Genomic DNA, 11,962 nt, shown 5'->3' with positions numbered 1-11,962 from the left:
AGAATCAAATAGGTGTGTAGTTTAGGTAAAATTCTTATAACTGCATTTGTCTGTTTTACAACAGATAAACAGTGACCAAGTATAAATTTACTGTTTTTTTTATGTTGGATGGATCATCAGACCTGCACCTTCCTTGAACATGTTGGTAAGGTAACACTTCATGCCAGTTAATGATGATGCTTTTTTATAAGAACTTTTTATAAATAAATATTATTATTGTTTTTATTTAGGTATCTTACTCTGTATTTGTTCACGGTGGTCACACCAGGGTCTCAGGACTCAAATTGAGTGCTCTATGGATTAAACAGAAAATGCAGTATAAACAAGTGTTATGTTGTCTTGAACATGTTGGTAAGGTAACACTTCATGCGAGTTAATGATGATGCTTTTTCATGAGAACTTTTTATAAATAAATATTTTTTATTTTTTAACTTTGAGTAAAGTTCAACTTGATGAAGGACTTTTGGGAGCAACTACCAATGAGAGTGAAGCAGTGAAGTTCATGTCATCCGTCTTTTGTCATTTACTGAGAGGATTGTTACTCATTTGTTTATAGTTTTTACTAGGACAACCAGAATTGGGAACGCCTTCTAATAAATGCAGCATAAGGCCTTAACTGTCTGTGGCAAATATTTTTAGCACCCAAAATAAATAGGGGTGCTGCTTTTAAAGAAAAACACCACAGTTTTTCAATATTTTACTATGTTCTTACCTCAACTTAGATCAATTAATACATCCTTATCTTTCATCAATGCATGCACTTAATATTTGTACAGCACGTCGTGAATGTGTTAGCATTTAGCCTAGCCGCATTCATTCCTCGGCGCGCAGTAACATCATCACTCCTGACTACTCCCCCTCTTTTGAGTTTGAGCGAGAGGTGGAGTAATCAGGAGTGATGATATTAAATGCAAACTTAGTGCTCTTTTGCCATACAATATAGTTCTCATTTTTATCCGCTTAAAAAATCGCCACGTTTTATTTTGTGCCACCATACTTACTCGTGTAACTACTCATGTAACAGTCTTTAAATAAGGAAAACATGAAAGGGTTGGGTGGCTTCTAAATTCATCCCTGTTTGGATCCTAAGGAATGAATGGGGCTAGGCTAAATGCTTACACATTCACAATGCACTGTACAAAGATTAAGTGCACACATTGAATAAAGATAGGGATGTATTAATTCGTCTAAGGTAAAAACATAGTAACATTTTGGAAAGCGGTGGTGTTTTCCATTTAAAGGGATAGTTCACCCAAAAATTAAAATAATGTAATTAATGAGACACCCTCAGGTTGTTCCAAACTTGTAAGACCTCCATTCATCTTCGGAACACAGTTTAAGATGTTTTAGATTTAGTTTTTTCTGACCCTCCAAAAATGTATGTGCTGTATACTGTCTCATTTCCAGAAAGTTAATTAAAACATCATCAAAGTAGTCCATGTGACATCAGTGGGTCAGTTAGAATTAGTTGAAGCATCATAAATACATTTTGGTCCAAAAATAACGATTTATTCAGCATTGTCTTCTCTTCCGGGCCTGTTGCGAATGCGCGTGCACAGTGGCGCTGCTGACGTACGTCGCTGCTGACGTGTTATCCTCAGACATGTTTGCGAAGATTGTTTTGTTTACAGCGTCTCTCTCAGACTGTAAACGGAAAAAAAAAGCTTGGGTGCACCAAATAACAAGCCAGCAGCATCGTACGGAAGCAGTGTCATGCACACGGTTCACGACAGACCCGGAAGAGAAGACAATGCCGAATAAAGTCGTAATTTTTGGACCTAAATGTATTTTTGCCGCTTCAACAAATTCTAACTGACCCACTGATGTCACAAGAACTATTTTGATGATGTTTTTATTACCTTTCTGGACATGAACAGTATACCGTACATACATTTTTAATGGAGGGTCAGCAAGCTCTCGGACTACATCTAAAATATCTAAATGGTTACTAAAATTGAGGTCAGATTTTTGAAAACGTGGTCATCCAAAGTTCTCGGTACAGAAAATCTGTTTTGTATGGATCAGAGTTAGACATGGTCATGTAATATATAACAATGTAATAGCAAGTGTTATGTTGTTTTTGAAAATGCTCTGAAAATGAAAAAAGCTTTGTTTATCCACTATGCTATCAAATGCTCTTTTACCTTGCATGTTAGGCGGATCAACATTCCATCCATCTGCATTAGGATCTACCTTAGAGACACTCACTGGAGCTGTAAATGGGAAGCAGGTAAGTTGCACAACAGGTTTCTTGTAGCATTCTTAGACTAGCAATTTTTATGTGAGAACTTTAACATGATAGAAATTGTTAAACTACAAATATGGTCTATATTGTCTGAGAGAAATTCTAACTCAAGAATCTGCATATTGCTGTAGATATGCAGAGTACTTATCTCGAAACAGTTGTAAAAGATTAATGTTTTTGTTTTGTAGGCCACTTACTTTGCATTCGTCCTTGGTGGTCACCCCAGGGTCTCTAGAGTGAAAATTACTCAATCTATGGATTAAACAGAAAATTTAGTTGTATGAAGTGGTATGTTGTCTTTAAATGCCATTAAAAATGTGTTTCTGTTTTCTGTCTCATATTAAGAAATACTCTTTAACCTGCCCACTGGAGCTGGGAATGGTTAGCTGCATTTTTTACATTTACAAATAAACAAACAGAGTTAGATAAGTCCATACATACCATTCTCATCTCCGTGTGTGCTGTAACTCTGTCTGACGCAGCCCCTGCTAGCTAAGCTCAGAACAAAAGACTGGTAGTGAATTTATACAAATCACAACACATAAATTGGAAAATGTCCACGTTACTTTGTCACTTATTGGAAGCAGTATGCTAGCTGGAGCCATTCACTTCCAGTCTTTGTGCTAAGCTAAGCTAGCGGGGGCTGCATCAGACAGAGTTACAGCACGCACAGGGATGAGAAAGGTATGTATGGACTTATCTAACTCTGGGGGATACGTTGAATAAGCTAAATTCCCAAAATGTGGGGGTGTTCCTTTAAGGATTTAGGGGTATTTTGAAGTTAAATGAAGCCGTTTTACTTTTTAAACTGTCTCTTTTATAAGGACTTACTGAATTTCTTTTTGCAGCAATTTGGGACATTCTTCCAGTTGTCGGCAACTTTGTGAAAAAGGCTGGAAACTTAAATGCAGGCACTGTTTCATTTTTTTGTTTTTTTTTACAGCTATGAAAAATAATGTGTTATTAATTGTACTGTCTATTAATTAATGATTTTATACAGTTTAACTGATTCTGCTTACCTGACTCATGCAGTATTCTGGCCTGGTGTTTGATCTGTGCTGTCTTTGGCTCTTGCATCTCCATCATCCTGACCCTCTTTAGCAGCCTGTCCATGTATTTATTTGGAGGCCACCATGAGCACCCATCTGCATAATATGACTTTGTTACTCAAATGTCCATGCGCTCCTACAAATTCTACATTTTTTGTAAAGCTGCAACAAGTTGAAACCCTATAATTATTAACGTTTGATTTTGAAATATGTAATTCAAATACATGAATAAGTAACAAAAGCAGAAATTTATTAAGATATTACCTTTTTGTTGCTTGTTTACTGATCTATCAATCCTTTTGCATTTTCATAATTGTTCATCATAACTTGGTATACAGTGGATGTGTGGCTGCAGATAACTTTCTGAAGTCAATTTAAAAAGACAAAAGTTAATAAATGCTGAATTGGTCAAATATACATTGTTGTATTTTCACCATTTTGATGTTTAGGCATTTCATAACTTGAGGGTTAATTCACGTATAGTGATGTTTCAAATCAAAGATTAATTTATTAATGACAGCTAATCATTTTATAAAGATTTTTATTACCATATTTATTTATATAATATCAATTTAATACATTTAATTCGTTACACCTACATTACTGAGCGCAAGGGAGTGCAGCCAACAAATACATTCAGGTGTGTTCGACTTAACACCGAGATGCGCAGACAGCACGTGTTATGACATCAAAGTACCGCGAGAGTTTGGGAAAGCCCCGGAAAAGGTTTGATCTCGCGGGACATGATGTCACGGTCGGTTTGCGTGTAGATCAGCATGAAGTCGAACACATCTGAAAGATGTGTGGGCTGCCTGCACTCAACGTTTCGATAATTCAGTAGAGTGTAACCTCAATCGGTTTTTGCAGCTTCTGGGTGTCGTGTCGAACGATCGCAGAACGATTTTTTGTTCTTTTCCAACTCGATTTTTAACCCCCTAAACTAGTAGGATGTTCCAACGGGTGAAGCAACAGTGCTGACGGCAGAGTTTCAGTGTCAATGTAAGTTAACCATTTTAACAGAATATATGTTGTTATGCAGGCATATAAGTTAGTCGATCTACAGAATGATCGTCGTATATTAATGTTCTATACGCGATTAAAAGCTTATTAACGTTTATCAATGCACTGCTATTCAGGCCGCTGCAAAGTCCCGAAGCCACGTTGTAACGTTAACTTCACATGTTACGCACTGGTGGGGATAAACCAGCCATTTTAATAGAGTTATTAAATGTCTCAAACCTTTCCCGCCCTTTAACGTTACGTTAAAATGGCCCTTATACGAGTAGCATCTGCCTGCACAAGCGGAGGCTGCAGTTTCGGGACCGCAGTCATAGGACCGCAGTTATAGGACCCTATGTTTTTAGTGACAACGCCACCTAGCGAACTAGAGGACCAACAAAGATGGATGACAAGCAGAGTGTGAGTATCAAGTTTGAATCAATTTTTATTTGAACATTAAATACAATCGTGATGCATTTCATTGGAAAGTTAACATAGCCGATTAACATAGTGATTGTGATTTGCTAAATAGTCTTGCATATCCATCATACGTAATATGGCAAGGCACGTTTATTTGTGTAGCACATTTCATACACAGAGGTCATTCAACGTGCGTTTTATAGAATAATGCTGTAAATAACTTGTTAGCACATTCGTTTAATTAAACTGTTGCATAAAAGCTTGTGTTGACTTAGTGACCGTACAAGAAACCTGTATTACGCTGGTTGTAAAAACTTGTTAGTTAGTTACTCGTTTTTTTTTTTTAGTTAAAATAATATAAATATGTTTTAACTGTCACATGATCACAGTCAGCCTTTTTGACGTTACCACACAATACATGTTATGAATATGTCTCTTCATTTAGATGTGGTTTTAATGTTGATTGAGACATGTGACGTTTTTATAGTCAGACATAACAGTAGGCCATCATAATAATTGACTGTTAAAATACCATGTGTTAGATTGTGTCATGTACTGTGTACTGTACTGTACTGTACTGTACTGTGTACCACTTTTTAACAGCATTTTTGTTAATCAGTGATTATGTTCTTTATGTACTATTTCAGTGAAGTGGAGGAATTTAATCGAATCATAGACAAAGAATTGAAAAAAAGAGGGGAGAGCATCCAGTTGCTGCTGCATACATCACAATGTGTGCTTTAAATATTTAATATTTATATTTATCTATCTCTCTCTATTATTATTTTTTATCTGCTCAGATGTGCTTTATTGACATGAATGTTTCAAGAACCTTTGATCCTGTAATGAACACTATGCAATACTAATATGAACATTACTTGGTATGAAGATTGATATAAAGTTTGAAATCAAAAATTAAAGAGTTGTTGAACATGTTCAACTAAATGTTCCTGGTTTCATTCATTTCTTTATCTTTCTCTCACTTAGGAGTCAGTGAAGACCAAGTCCATGCAGTTCTTATGTTGTTCACATCATTAACAAATTTGGGTAACACTTTACAATAAGGTTAATTAGTTAACATTAGTTAACTACATTAATTGCATGGACTAATAATAAACTGCACTTATACAGCATTTATTAATATTTGTTAATGTTAATTTCAACAATTAGTAATACTTGATAGTTGGTTAATGAATTGTGAACTAACATGAAAAAACAATTAAACGCTTTATTTAGCTTAATTAAAGATTAAGGTTAATAAATACTGTAACAAATGTTTTGCTTATGGTTTGTTCATGTTAGTTAATACATTAACTAATGTTAACTAATGAACCTTATTGTAAAGTGTTACACTATTTTTTTGTGTGTGTTAAAATTCAACTGTTGCAATATATAATTTTATAAATACAAAAATTTTAAATCTACCCCAGAGTCATCTTTGTGTATTCCCTCTGTTCTTGAATATGTGATTGACTAAAAAGGCTAAAGTACACGATTTCTTGTTTATTTTACTTGATGAGTTATTAAATAATGCAACGTAGAGCCAATAATTACTTAACATTCCTAAAAATCAGATTTAATTTAAATAAAGAAAGCAGTATTTGGGTGTAATAAACCTTTAAAAACATCTAAAACTTTAAAAGTAGTTTAAATTGGGTGAAAATATGCATTTGTGGCACTTTTTTCGAGTAGCATCTGCCTGCACCACCAGAGGCTACAGTTTCGCTAGATGGCGCTGTTAAGGGTCCTAAAACTGCGGTCCTGAAACTGCGGTCCTGAAACTGCAGCCTCCGCTTGTGCAGACAGATAATGTTGCCTTATACGGATAACGTTACTGTCAGTCAGACCTTTTCCTAGAAACCACTCAAAACCGTTAACGTTGTTCTATTGGAGTGGTTTGATAATTGTATTTATTAATTGTTTCAGTTATATTAGTTATATCTGTTCTTTAATTCGTATTTCTAACAATTAAAACCCAGGAATGACAACCTATACTTACCATGATTTTGACGATCAAACTGACAGAAAAACTAACTTCAAGCCGACTATTAAACCAAAAAACATACTATTACAAAGTGAAGAGGAACGTAATGTGTACAAAATGTATTATTTACAGGTTATTAATAATGTTATTTGCGACAAAAAAGTTGAGGGTACTCGAGCAAATAACGGTCTTCTGGTAAATATTGTGGTCACGTGATGGCCTCGCGACATATAAGTCGTTTCCGGTCGTTTCTCAAACGCACAGCTGCGTCCTTTTAAAATTATTTTTAATTTTTTTTTTAAATAATAAGAAATACAAAGGGGGACATTATACATATGTAAAATAAAAATAAATAAGGCTCCGTCCTTTTTTTTTTTTTTTTTTTTTTAAATAAGGCTCCGTCCTAGAAGGCTGCATGTCTCGGCTGCCACGTCATCAAGCATCGTCGAAGGACATCTCGATCTGCTTGTTTTCTATTTTGTTGTTTTAATTTAATTACAAAATGTTTAACTGTCCATGTTGTAAAGACAGTTGATACATGACTTTTATTCACTGTACTACATTATTGGATTTTTTTGGTGATGCATTGCTAATTTTCAACTTCTCTCTTTAAAGTTTTCATGCCATGATCACTGGGGCGGAAACCATTATTACGTTGCCTTGGACATCAAACTAAACCATCTCATTTTGGCTTTTTTCTAACATCGAAATCTCAGAAGGCCAGGACTAAGATGGACGCAGCCTCCACATGCAACCTTGCATTTGAGGAACACCCATAGAACGGTCAACTTACCCCATACTCTAACCTGAATGCAGGGATCATAAAACTTTATATTTTACCTTAATTGTTAGATGGGTGTTGATACCAAACTTTTTTGTCTCGTCTACCCAGGAGAAAGTCATGGGTTCTGCTGCTGAGGTTGTCATAAAGCATGCTTTTTCCATTTGTTGCATTGGGCAATATTATCAAAAGATTCTGAAAGAAATAAGATAATTTTCAAAGCATTAACATGAATATGAAAGCATTAAGTCATTAATGACCATCTTTTATTATTGTTTATTTATAGTGTCTTTTATTCTGCTTACCTGACTCATGCAGAATTCTGGCTTGATGTTTGGTCCACCTGTTAGCTGGCTCTGGTGCTTGGTAGTCTTCTCAAACCTCTGAATCAAGGCCACCATGAGAGGCCTTCTGAAGACCATCATTACGCTTCAGATCCAGTTGTCTTTACTTTGAGGTAAATCTTTTTTAACTGCAGCATTGAGCGTTATGTGCGCTGTTTATGCGCACTGAACACCTTGCATTTTTGCCCTCTACTGCAACATGAATTTTTGAAGGAGCGCTAAGAGCGGAAAAGCACCCAACGTCATTTGTGTCTTTCCATTGTCCAATTGAATATGGGGAGAGGCGGGCCTTCCGTTGTAGGGACCGATGTTTACAGTTATTTGAAACAATCGTACTTCAGTCACTTACTGTCTCCTGTGTGTTTATGCACCTCTCAGTCAGTGCAAGCGTCCTCTTTTTAAAGTTTCTGCTTATATGACAGTTAACAGCAAAAGAGCGCTCACGCTTCAATATTTGATTGACAGGACAGCTGCCTCTGTGATTGCCTAGCAATATAAAAAGCTGCGCTGCACTGCTTTTTATAAAGTGACCAAATCAAGGTGCACCTTGTGTTTCCACGTCTTTAAAACGCATTTGGTGTGATTGGCCCCCAACAAGGGTTTTTTCTGCTGCTTTTTCAGCTTTTGCCTTGATATTGTATTTTACATTGGTAAATGCCTATGGACATTGGCTACTAGCGTTCTGCATGTGTAAATCCACATCGACGCGAACAACGACGCAAACGTGTAAATGAAAAGTGCCGGATAGCCTACTGTGTAGAGGCATTGGGGTAGGTCTGACTAAATCAGCCTTAATGACAACAGCATCAGTCTTCAATGATGTTTTAACTTTTACACAGATAAACACTCACTTGTCTATCCGGACCTCAAGGTTAGAGTTCGAACAGATTCAGATAGTTGTTTTTGTTCATTTTCTAAGTATTTTGTTGATATTTTAGTCCTAATTGATTATGACAGATTTGTTACAGCCTTATCTGTCAAAATGGCAATAAGAAAGTTTAATTCAACCTCTGGTTGTAAAGCAGATTTTGAACCAGTCTTCTTCAATTGTGTCACTAGCCTACCACAATCCCTGTGCACCAGCTATGGAAAGTGCAGACCAAACTTCTACCTCCACCTGTGAGTCTCTTCCCACATTTAGTAAAGTAATGAATGCGGTTTTACAAATGAAAGGTTTTTTAGGGTACATTATTTTAATTACCAAATGATTTCTCGGATGAATTGGATAAAAAGACAATATTTTATTTTTCATTTATGAAAACTGGTTGTTGCTGCATGAACTCAAGCACATTTATTTCAAACACATCAACGCAACGTCATTGCTATAAACCAGGGGTGGGGAACCCTGGTCCTGGAGGGCCATTGTCCTGCATAGTTTAGTTCCAACCTAATTACACACACCTGAAAAATCAAATTAAAGTCTTCAGGATTACTTGGAAATTAAATTCAGGTGTGTTTGATTAGGGTTGGAACTAAACTCTGCAGGACAGTGGCCCTCCAGGACCCAGGGTTCCCCACTCCTGCTATAAACCAATGCAGCTATTTTGGATAAAAGATAATGCACATCAGGTCACACAAATCAAACACGAAGAGTTGTCATACACAGTGTGTACAGTCAGTCATTCAGATTGGATATACACAAAAATCAGATTTAAACTGACAGTGTAAACATAGTCTATGAGATCAATGAGGGGTCAATAGATCTAGTTCAATCAACACCCTCACCATGCTCTCCCAGCTTTAGGTGCTTAGACCTGTTTTTCTAATCAAACAATACAAGGGCAGATGTTTGGGCGTTATTGCCTTCATGGCATGAAAGATTAAAATCTGCATTTTAACCCAAAGGGGATATGATCTTTAAATAAATTGCCTGTCATTTTATTGATTACAAACATAATACTGAACAACTTTAAAGGTCCCGTTTTTCCTGTGTTTTTGAAACTTTGATTGTGTTTACAGTGCACAAACATGTGTTCATGTTTCACATGCGGTATTTTTCACACAATCTACTTATCTATATAGTGCTTTCACTGTCCTAAAAACGGCTGATGTCTTCTTTGTCCTATGAAGTCCCTCCTTCAGAAATACGTAATGAGTTCTGATTGTGTAGTTTGTTATTAGTGTGTTGTGATTTGACAGCAGCTTAGCTTAGCCAGGGTGGAGTTTAGTCAAACACACTTGCTTTGACATCATTCAACCGGGAAGTAGAGGGCTGTAGTCCAAACCGGCCGTTCGCTGTATTGAAAGGGGAATGAAAGGGCAGTGAACTTTAAGCTTTATCATTTACAGGTATTATTTATGCTATTACATACAGCAACATTACACACTAACTAAAGTTTGAAATAGGGGATCAGGAAAAACGTGACCTTTAATGTTTAAGTATTGAGAAAAGAATTAATTCTTACTGTGGTGGAGATATTGAAAACTCTTACAAAGAGAGTCATTTTGGGTGTTTTATTTAAAGACCATGTCCCCTTTTAGCCTGACTACGTCAGACTTTGTACTTCCGCTCAAGCAAAGTAGCAGAGAATGGTATTACTAGGCTAGTCCCCTTTGGGTTTAAATGAAGATTTTGATCTTTCATGTTTTTAATATTTTGGTTTTTCTTTGGGTGCAATTTATATAAATGAAATACTTTGTCTGATGTGATGATGTTCTCATTGTGTTCTGTTGTTACAGATAGAACTGAACTGGAGTCTGTGAACTAATGCTGTGTTCGAGACAACTGGAACAGCAAACAAAGTTGAGTATCCGACATCTCAACTTGGGACAGATCGATCAGCACCAACCTCAACGAGATGCATCATTTGACATTGCAGACAAGGTGGTGGCTAGCCTTTCACAGCCTTACATGAACCGCAAACAAACTTTAAACTATTTTTACAGCACATAATATTTATGAACATGAATGTTAAATTATCCAGTAACCGTTTTCTGCCATAATTGGCACAAGAGCACAAACTTCTCCTGGCGTCTCATTATGTGGTAAACACGCAAATGTGATATGTGATTGACTGGAATGCATTGAGGTCGGTGGTAGGATATTTAATGACATAACATCAGAAATCCGAGTTGTCTGTAACACTGCACAATATTTCACATAATTGTCACGACCTGATTATCCTCCCATGTTTTTAACACAACCATTGATTGGTCACACGGAAGCAGAGACTTTGTCCTTTCTATCTCTCAAAAAAAAGAAAAAAAAAAAGAATTCTATATTTAATGTTAAAAAACACTTGCAGTAGACTGTGTTAGATAACTGTGCTTTTGGAAGTCATTTCTGATAACCGCACACCTAACTTGTCGAATGTCTTAAATATAGGCACCAGAGCAATGTTTGTGGTAACCGTGGTATAAGAGGAATAATTGACTCCGGCCCTTTGAATTATTTGAAAATAAAGCACACCCGCGGTGTAACGGCACTCTGCTTCGCGTCGTGCCGCATTGCACCTTGGGTGTGCATTATTTTCTTATAATTCAATGGCCCGTCGTCAATTATTCCTTACATATTGAAGGTTGACAGGTTTGTTTGCATGTAATAGCAGTATTATTAATTTGGGGTTGATAGTCCAATGTTGATTTGAGATAATTTTTTTTTTCTTTTTAGATCCTTTCTCTTTTTAATGCAGCACTTAAGGATGAACCACCCTGATCTACTAAGATGCACAGATTCAACTCTGGCCCAGCATCATCCCCACACCTCATCTGCCATCAGTTTAATTTAATGTCTGTCAATTGCAAATGCTATTTATTTCAGTTATATTACAACTTAATGTTAACTTTAATTGAGACTAGTATTGTGTAAAGCTGGGGTTTCCAAACTTTTCATATCAAAACCTATTAAACAAGTGTAATCTATTCTACACCCACTAAAATATTTTTAAATATACATTTTTTAATGGGGTAAAACACATTTGTTCTCTTTCAGTGGAGTCATTTTATTTTCATAATATTTCATAATGTAAAGAAGTGGTTCTTAACGTTATTCCTCGAGGCCCATTGCTCTGCACATTTTGTATGTCTCTTTTATCTGACAGACTCAGTTCAGTTCATTGAGATCTCTTCTAATGAGCTGATGATTTGAATCAGGTGTGTTAAATAAGAGAGACATACAAAATGTGCAGGGCAGTGGGCCTC

General features: G+C 36.2%; 1 protein-coding gene and 3 long non-coding RNA genes across 8 annotated transcripts in view; 2 read left to right on the top strand and 2 right to left on the bottom strand.

Moving 5' to 3' along the window:
* The window catches only part of LOC135734242 (butyrophilin subfamily 1 member A1-like), a 131,340-nt gene that overhangs the window by 114,423 nt on the left and 4,955 nt on the right, over positions 1 to 11,962 (top strand). The window lies entirely within an intron of this gene.
* Positions 1,833 to 3,156, bottom strand: LOC135734264 (uncharacterized). Its single transcript, XR_010527226.2, has 3 exons — positions 3,077 to 3,156; positions 2,443 to 2,497; positions 1,833 to 2,213 (listed from the first exon to the last, which is right to left on the bottom strand). It is a non-coding gene; the product is annotated as an uncharacterized lncRNA (long non-coding RNA).
* Positions 3,282 to 7,672, bottom strand: LOC135734262 (uncharacterized). Its single transcript, XR_010527222.2, has 3 exons — positions 7,538 to 7,672; positions 3,559 to 3,657; positions 3,282 to 3,390 (listed from the first exon to the last, which is right to left on the bottom strand). It is a non-coding gene; the product is annotated as an uncharacterized lncRNA (long non-coding RNA).
* Positions 4,068 to 11,716, top strand: LOC135734260 (uncharacterized). 3 transcript variants are annotated; one of them, XR_010527219.2, is made up of 6 exons: positions 4,068 to 4,293; positions 7,313 to 7,480; positions 7,590 to 7,935; positions 8,882 to 8,941; positions 10,502 to 10,564; positions 11,433 to 11,716. It is a non-coding gene; the product is annotated as an uncharacterized lncRNA (long non-coding RNA). The 3 variants fall into 3 exon arrangements; XR_012336308.1 differs by having other exon boundaries at positions 7,313 to 7,616; positions 7,797 to 7,935; positions 11,433 to 11,715; XR_010527218.2 differs by having other exon boundaries at positions 7,313 to 7,935; positions 11,433 to 11,715.

This window comes from Paramisgurnus dabryanus, chromosome 3, assembly GCF_030506205.2.
Source record: "Paramisgurnus dabryanus chromosome 3, PD_genome_1.1, whole genome shotgun sequence".
Lineage (NCBI taxonomy): Eukaryota > Metazoa > Chordata > Actinopteri > Cypriniformes > Cobitidae > Paramisgurnus > Paramisgurnus dabryanus.
This window is presented reverse-complemented; position numbering and strand designations above follow the sequence as displayed.